The 8,153-nt window shown below is 42.4% G+C and overlaps 1 protein-coding gene across 1 annotated transcript in view; it reads left to right on the forward strand.

The window, feature by feature from the left end:
- The window catches only part of hoxa1a (homeobox A1a), a 28,125-nt gene extending 26,342 nt beyond the window's left edge, over positions 1-1,783 (forward strand). The window contains exon 4 of the mRNA XM_088010147.1: positions 1,281-1,783. The gene's annotated coding sequence lies outside the window, so the exon portion shown is untranslated. The remainder of the gene's footprint in view (positions 1-1,280) is intronic.
- The last annotated feature ends 6,370 nt before the right edge of the window (positions 1,784-8,153 follow it).

The raw sequence follows: 8,153 nt of genomic DNA on the forward strand, positions 1-8,153 counted from the left end.
GGAGGACGATGGGCGCTGTCCCCAAACATGACGACCACAACTTGTGATTGATAGGGAAGGAACAGTTTACATGTATATTTTGCCTCGCTAAAGTTCTAACATTTGAACATCCCTCACACTTTTTTTAAATTTTGGTCAAGTCACATATGTGATAATGTTAAATGTTGCAGTGCCATTATTATTATTATTATTGGAAAGAAATAAGCAAATGCTGAAGCAGGCAATGTTAACATCTTTCTGCTTTGGTTCACTGCAAACAGTTCCCAGATACAAAGACACTGAAAATAAATGAATAAACAGAACCTGTATGAGATTCTTTAAACTAAAATGCATAATGTGATCTAATGTGAGGCTGCACAGTGGAAAAGTTGGTAGCTTTGCAGTGAAAAAAAAAAAAAAGTCCTGGAGAGTCTCTCTCTTCGTAAGTCAGCTTCCTTTGATGATCCGAACACACGACCATTAAATAGTCTCTCTAAATTGCCCTCGGGTGTGAGTGTGTCTGCATGGTTGCTTGATTTATTGATTTATACAGCGCAACCAACGAAGGTGACGGAAGCACTTTACAGTGAAAACCACAGTACAAATCACATCACAAGAAAAGAACAATAGGACCCAAAGCTGAAGTAGAGGTAGACAGTAGGTCAACCACAAGGGCGCCATCTTGGACTGGCAACTTGAGGTAGAGGGCAATCCAGGAAATCAAAACAATGACATAAAGTGTTTAACCTTTTTTTTTTATTATTATTTTTCTTTAAATTTGCGATTTTGACTAAAAATTAAAAGAAACAAAATGTGGAGTGGCTATGTTGTGATTTTAAGTTTCCAGTTTTGGTTCTCATACTCTCCGTAGAGAGTCTAGCCAGATTTACTGTAAAATTAAGCACAAGTTACACATTCGTCTCCAGAAGACCATGTCCTGGTCAGTTCTTTTACTATCTCTTGATTTGTTGCAGTGGTGTTTGCTCTATGCCTGATTTCATTTAAAGAATTCTAAAATATGTTCTCACGGAGCTGCTTCGTCCATATAGAAATCAGACAAATGAGACAATAAGTCAACCCTGCAATGAGTTAGCTGGGAGGTCGAAGGTAGAGCAAAGTGTTGTTTCCACACAGAGCACAACTCATCCAATTTCCATAGTTTAGATTGACCTTTTTTTGTTTTTTAGCAAAGAAAATATTTTTTAAAAGGAAACAAAATAACATAAACTTGAATTTTGAGATTTTTATCTGCTTCTTGAGATGTTTTATATGTTTCATACCTTTGCTTCTTTTGTCTTCAGACCCTCAAGTTGACCTCCCAGTGGTATGGCAGGTCTGAGTGCATCTTCGAAGGTCATGACCCCTCCACACCATGAGCAGCACAAACAGAACCGAGGAGCTCCAACAACACATGGAATGTTCCCTTTGTTTTGTTTCTGCTACGCTAAACTTGCGAAAGAAATCAAGAAAATCCCCCTACTACTTTAATAAAATGTCTATATATGTGTGTTAGAATTTAGAATTTTTTGTGTTGTAAGAAATGGTAAAAAATCTCAGAAAAATTGTTTTCTTTAAACTCAGCGTGTACTGCTGTTTGTCTCTGCAGTCGCTGTTTCACAAAGTGCTGGAAATGTGATTTATTTTTAAGATCTCGCTTGAACATATATTTGTTTTGTCATCCGCAATCACTTTGTCTGCATTATCTGTCCGTCCCTCACAATATATTATCACCCCGCAACTGGTTCAATGTGGAACCGATTGTTTCTGTAAAGCACAAACATAATAAAGTGTATGATTAAGAGGGTGTCTGCTTGTGAGCTTTTATTGGGTGTCAGCTCCCCTTCCTCCTCTGCTCCTCATGGCTCACGGTGAGAGAAGCAGCAGTGCTGGGGGAATTGGGAGGACTGGTTTTTGTGCAAAGCTGCAGCACTCCTAGTGGTGGAAACGCAGAAGAGATGCCTCATTTCTGCAAGGGCATCACAGATGCAGCACGAAAAAGCCTTCAAATAAATTCATCTTTATTGGAGTAGCATAATCTTTATATTTAATTAAAAAAAATGTAGTTGGGGGACAAAATAAGAAGAAATTGATGGTTCTGTTCAATTGTGTGAAACACATTTTGGAGGTCCTACAACAGCACAGCACTTCTTCATTAACTTTATATAGTTTCACAAGGTTGGGAAATTCAAAAAAGAGTAACTTTTCTGTGGGATTTAGGTCTATGGAGCCTGTGGTGTTGATTGATGCTGATGTCTGTGGTGACTTGGTTATTTGTTGTGGGTCAGTGTCAGGTCAAAGACCCAACAATGACAGCTTTTCCAAATTTTGGGAGAAGCCATTATATTCTTTTGGAAAATATATTAGTACTTTAAAGAGTTAATGATACCATGCACTCTGTTAATGATCCTATTAGCTTTCGAAAAAGAACAGATCGTCAGATTCACAGATCCTCCACCGTGCTTAACACTGGGTGGGCATGAGATGTTTTTTTTTTTTTTTTTAACCTTTCGACACATGCCAAACAAATCCAGAGTGCTCTAATCTTGGTCTGATCTGAACCAAAAGCATTTAAACTCCAAGCTCAGTTTAGGTAACCTGTGTTCAGGTTTTTTCCTGGCATGCCTCCCAGACACCTGGAGATAAAATCTAATGCAGGTTATGGACACTTGGTGAACCTAAAATAACATTCTTTTCTGCACTACCCTGCTCACTACTCGTGATTTTTTTTTTTGGCACTTATGGAGTAAATTCTTCAATTAAATATTGGATTCTTTACTTTTTATTTTATTTGAGCTGGGTTGTGCTGCTACTATGAAAGATTAATTTAATTATTATTATTATTTTTTACATATTTACCTGGGGTTCCTCTATGTGTCCAGCACAGCAGGAAGCCATGACCTTTGACTGAACTTCAGAAGTCGTAAATTACATATTTTTTTTGTGTGTGCTAAGTTTCTGTATTGACAGTGACACTTACATGTTTATGTCACAATGATGGAGTCAGAGACACTGGAGGTATACGTGACTGTCTCTTCACACAACAACTTTGGTTAGTCACTCTGTATGTAAACCTCCGGAGAAATCTAAACGTGTTTTCACTTGCATATCCGGGCCCGGGTTTTGTTTGCTTGACCCTTTTTTATGTATGAAACAAAGTGCGTGATTTGTAAATGTCAGTGGAAAATGCGTGCCCACAGAGGCTCTGCAGAATTGTTGTGTGACAATAAGGAACATACATATCTGGAACCAGGCCGGAAACAAACACGTGAGGGCCAAACAAACAGTGAAGCCTACCAGTCACCAAACCAGACCACGGCTGTCTTCCATCTTTAAAATGCGGTCAAGGTGGGCAGCAATTGGTATCAATGAGATGCTTGCATGCGTTTATGATAGTTATAAAAGTCCTGCTTACTTTGGGCAGGTGGAGCGATACAAAATAAACTGCAATATTGCTTCAAAACTAGAGTGCACAGGTGTGAATCTAAGGTTGGCTGCTTCTTGTGGCGATCAACAAACTTCGGTCATAATTCGGGCTATTAATTTGAAGATTTTTCTCGTTAGAATTGGTTGGGTTTCTTTAAGTTGGTTGGTTTTCAAACACAGACCTAAATGTCAAGCCATAATATTTTAGTAGGGTTGAGGTCAGCGCCATTCCAGAAGCTTACCTTAAGTCCACTTCATCCATTCCAAAACCAGTTTGAATGTGTGCTTGGGGTCATTTTCACCATTAGAGTTAGAACACTATGTCCTACATTTTTGCTACCCTCTTCAAATGAAATAACTTCTTGCCATTTATCAGTCCCTGACAAACATTGCCCCGCTGCACATACAGCCCATTTCTAGTCACGCAGCAAAGCAGTAAGATCAACTGGGCGTTGACTCAGTCCAGGCTTTTTCATTTCCTAACTTTCAGTCAGTTGTTGGTGGGCTTACTGTGTTTCCATGTTTCAGGGTCCAATTATGTTATATATATATATAAAAAAATTCCCCTCTCACCCTCCGTGGGTGGTCTCTTTCATCCTCTGAGCTCGGGTCCTCTACCAGAGGCCTGGGAGCTTGAGGGTTCTGCGCAGTATCTTGGCTGTGCCTAGAACTGCACATTTCTGGACTGAGATGTCTGATGTTGTTCCTGGGATCTGTTTGAGCCACTGCTCCAGTTTGGGGGTGACTGCCCCGAGGGCCCCGATGACCACAGGCACCACTGTGGTCTTCACCTTCCAGGCCTTCTCCAGTTCCTCTCTGAGGCCCTGGTATTTCTCCAGTTTCTCATGCTCCTTTTTCCTGATGTTGTGGTCACTTGGTATTGCTACATCCACCACAACGGCTTTCCTCTGTTCTTTATCCACCACCACAATGTCCGGTTGGTTCGACATTACCATCTTGTCTGTCTGGATCTGGAAGTCCCACAGGATCTTAGCTCGGTCATTCTCCACCACCTTTGGGGGTGTCCCCCATTTTGACCTCGGGGCTTCCAGTCCATATTCTGCACAGATGTTCCTGTACACTATGCCCGCCACTTGGTTATGTCGTTCCATGTACGCTTTCCCTGCCAGCATCTTGCACCCTGCTGTTATGTGCTGGACTGTCTCAGAGGCCTCCTTGCACAACCTACACCTTGGGTCTTGTCTGGTGTGGTAGATCTGAGCTTCTATTGCTCTGGTGTTTAGGGCCTGTTCCTGGGCGGCCAGGATGAGGGCCTCCGTGCTGTCCTTGAGTCCAGCTTTCTCCAGCCATTGGTAGGATTTCCTGATATCAGCCACTTCAGTTATTTGTCGGTGGTACATCCCATGTAGGGGCTTGTCTTCCCATGATGGTTCCTCCAGCACCTCGTCCTCTGTTCCCCATTGCCTGAGACATTCGCTGAGCACCTCGTCCGTTGAGGCTTTGTCCTTGATGTATTTATGGATCTTAGATGTTTCATCCTGGACAGTGGCTCTCACACTCACTAGTCCTCTGCCTCCTTCCTTACGGCTTGTGTACAGTCTCAGGGTGCTGGATTTGGGGTGGAACCCTCCATGCATGGTTAGTAGCTTCCGAGTCTTAACATCCGTGGCCTTCATCTCTTCCATTGGCCAGCTAATTATTCCGGCAGGGTATCTGATTACTGGTAAGGCATAGCTGTTTATTGCACGGATCTTGTTCTTGCCATTGAGCTGGCTTCTCAGGACTTGCCTTATTCGTTGGAGGTATTTGGCTGTGGCTCCTTTCCTTGTGACCTCATCGAGGTTGCCATTTGCTTGTGGTATTCCCAGGTACTTGTAGCTGTGCTCTATGTCTGCTATCGTTCCCTCTGGGAGTGAGACCCCTTCTGTGCGGACGACCTTCCCTCTCTTTGTAACCATCCGGCCACACTTCTCTAGTCCGAATGACATCCCAATGTCAGTGCTGTAGATCCTGGTGGTGTGGATCAGTGAGTCAATGTCTCGCTCGCTCTTGGCGTACAGCTTGATGTCATCCATGTAGAGGAGGTGACTGATTGTGGCCCCATTCTTAAGTCGGTATCCGTAGCCAGTCTTGTTGATGATTTGGCTGAGGGGGTTCAGGCCTATGCAGAACAGCAGTGGGGACAGAGCATCTCCTTGGTATATGCCACATTTGATGGACACTTGTGCAAGCGGTTTGCAGTTGGCTTCAAGGGTGGTTTTCCACAGCCCCATCGAGTTTGCAATGAAGGCTCTTAGAGTCCTATTGATGTTGTACATCTCTAAGCATTCAATGATCCAGGTGTGTGGCATTGAGTCATAGGCTTTCTTGTAATCAATCCAAGCGGTGCACAGGTTGGTGTGTCGGGTTTTGCAGTCTCGGGCGACTGTGTGGTCTACAAGGAGTTGGTGTTTGGCTCCTCTACTATTTATGCCGATGCCCTTCTGTGCCGTGCTCATGTATTTATCCATGTGTCCGCTTATCTTAGCCGCTATGATGCCTGACATGAGCTTCCATGTTGTAGAGAGACAGGTTATTGGCCGATAGTTGGATGGGATTGAACCCTTTGAGGGATATATATATATATATATATATATATATATATATATATATATATATATATATATATATATATATATATATATATATATATGGTGTCACATTTCCACTGAATACCCCTCTGTTACATGGTGGAATTCATGGTAGATGATGTGATGGTGAGCTGCCCGGCTTCCCTGCATTAAAGCATCCCCTTTCCATGACCTCCATGTTCCTGGAAAACCACTTCCTGGAATACAGTAGTTGGTTTCTGCAAACCATGTCCTCTGTTGTAGTTTACGAAATATTCAATCTTAAACTAATCTCTGTCAAGAACATTACTCCAGAAGTCGTGTTCTTTGTGTCAGTTCTCTCTCTCTGACTTTTATATTTTGCTAAAAAAAAAGCAAAAATTCCCTTCTGGCACACCCTCCAGAAAGTGAAACTTCCACACTCTCTTTTTTTTTTTTTATTGTACAGGCATGGACTTTCATACCAACGGTATTATGTTTCAGCTATACGTCACGTGATGAAGGTTTTTAGAGATTTTTTTTTCTTGCGGTCTGCTGGTACGATTAGTGCTAGGGAATTTGTTTGGACAGCCAGACCAAGGCGTGACGGCAGCGGTTTTGAATGTTCTCCACGACTATGTTCTGTACAGTGGAACGGCTACTTTAAATTATTTCTAATTTAAAGTGCTTGGAGTAAACCTCTTACCAGACTCAGAAAATACTCCAATTACCTTTCCAAAGGCCTCCTTCAATCGTAACACGATGCTCTGTTTAATTTGTGACAATCAGAATTCCAATAAACTAAATGAATGAGGTTTAATGAAGTCTAGCCTCCTTCAAAATGTGACTTAACGATGGTCTAGTCATGTCTGCCTGAAGCGATAAGCCTGTCTGTGATTTTCACCATTTTAAGGCAAATTTATTTCTCACAATTCTTAAAGTTTGTGATAAAATTTTTATAGGATTTTAAAAATTATAGCAATTAACAGTACTTTTTTTTTTTTATTTATTGGTGATCCATCCAGGACGTACTCTACCTTTGCCCAATGACAACTAAAGACATTGGTCACAGTGATGGGTGGATATATATATTTTTTTTACATCCAAATATGACTAAAACCTTCAGGCTGTCGTTTTATGCACTAGTTTTTTTTTACTCTTTTGGTATAATTTTGATTCAAAATGGACCTTAAAAAAGTGGTTTCATTATAAGTGCAGGGCAAGGGGGTGTGAAGCTCAAATACATCTTCAAAACCATCAAAAGATATCCGCATCTGAATTATTTCTGGTGTACTTTTGATGTATACTTGGCAAAAATTGGCAATAAATCACAGTGACTGATAAATGACCAACAACATGTCATATTTTAAAACATTTCATTTATGGTTTCCACGATAAGGGTAGCATATTTTTTCTTCCTCATGCAGGAAGCAAACTCTGTAGCAGACCGTGACCCTTGTATATATCGTTAGCTCAAGCCATACGCAACAAATAGCAGGGGGGCTGAGGGGGGGGGGATAGTCTCCCTGCAATATAGAGTTCACCACAGGGTTAAAAGTGTCACCACATACATCACAGATGTAGCAGAATGGCACACAGTTCCCGTGGAGATCAGCCATGTTGTCCCCCTGCTGTGCGAAGCCAAAGAGAACTGGGTGGGTGCCAACATGCACGAAAAGGCAAAAAAGGATTGTAAGCCCAGCCTTGTGTACGTTTATTTGACCAGGGGTGCACCCATTAATGGATGCATGTGTGCCTTCCTTGTTTGATCTGACTATCTGCGGTCCCAGCTGTGGTCTCATCAGGAACGCTGTGCAACAATGGCTTGGCTGGCCGCTGTGAGAGCCGCGAAGTGTGATAAAACAGGCAAGATGACGGTGTCAGAAGCTCCATTGAGCATAATCAGGCGGTGGTGGATGGGCCGGGGCTCTTGGGCTTCGGGGGCCATAAGTCTGGCGATTAAACATGCATGTGGAAAATCCTTCATCTCGGGAGCGAAACAAAAGCCGCCCTGCCCTTCCCACGTGTTCTAACATCGCCGTGGAAAAAGCCTGTTTCCTTGGCAACCAAACTGGCTCTCTTTGTCACAGGAATGGGGAAGGAGGAGGTGAGAAGAAACGAGGAGGAGGAAGAAGAAACGGGAGGGGTGGCGGGATCGGAGCAGAGACATGACACTACACTCGCTGACCTCTAGCTAACCTC

The sequence above is a fragment of the Poecilia mexicana genome, unplaced genomic scaffold (assembly GCF_051168715.1).
Source record: "Poecilia mexicana isolate PSO_F unplaced genomic scaffold, ASM5116871v1 scaffold_11, whole genome shotgun sequence".
In the NCBI taxonomy this organism is placed as follows: Eukaryota; Metazoa; Chordata; class Actinopteri; order Cyprinodontiformes; family Poeciliidae; genus Poecilia; species Poecilia mexicana.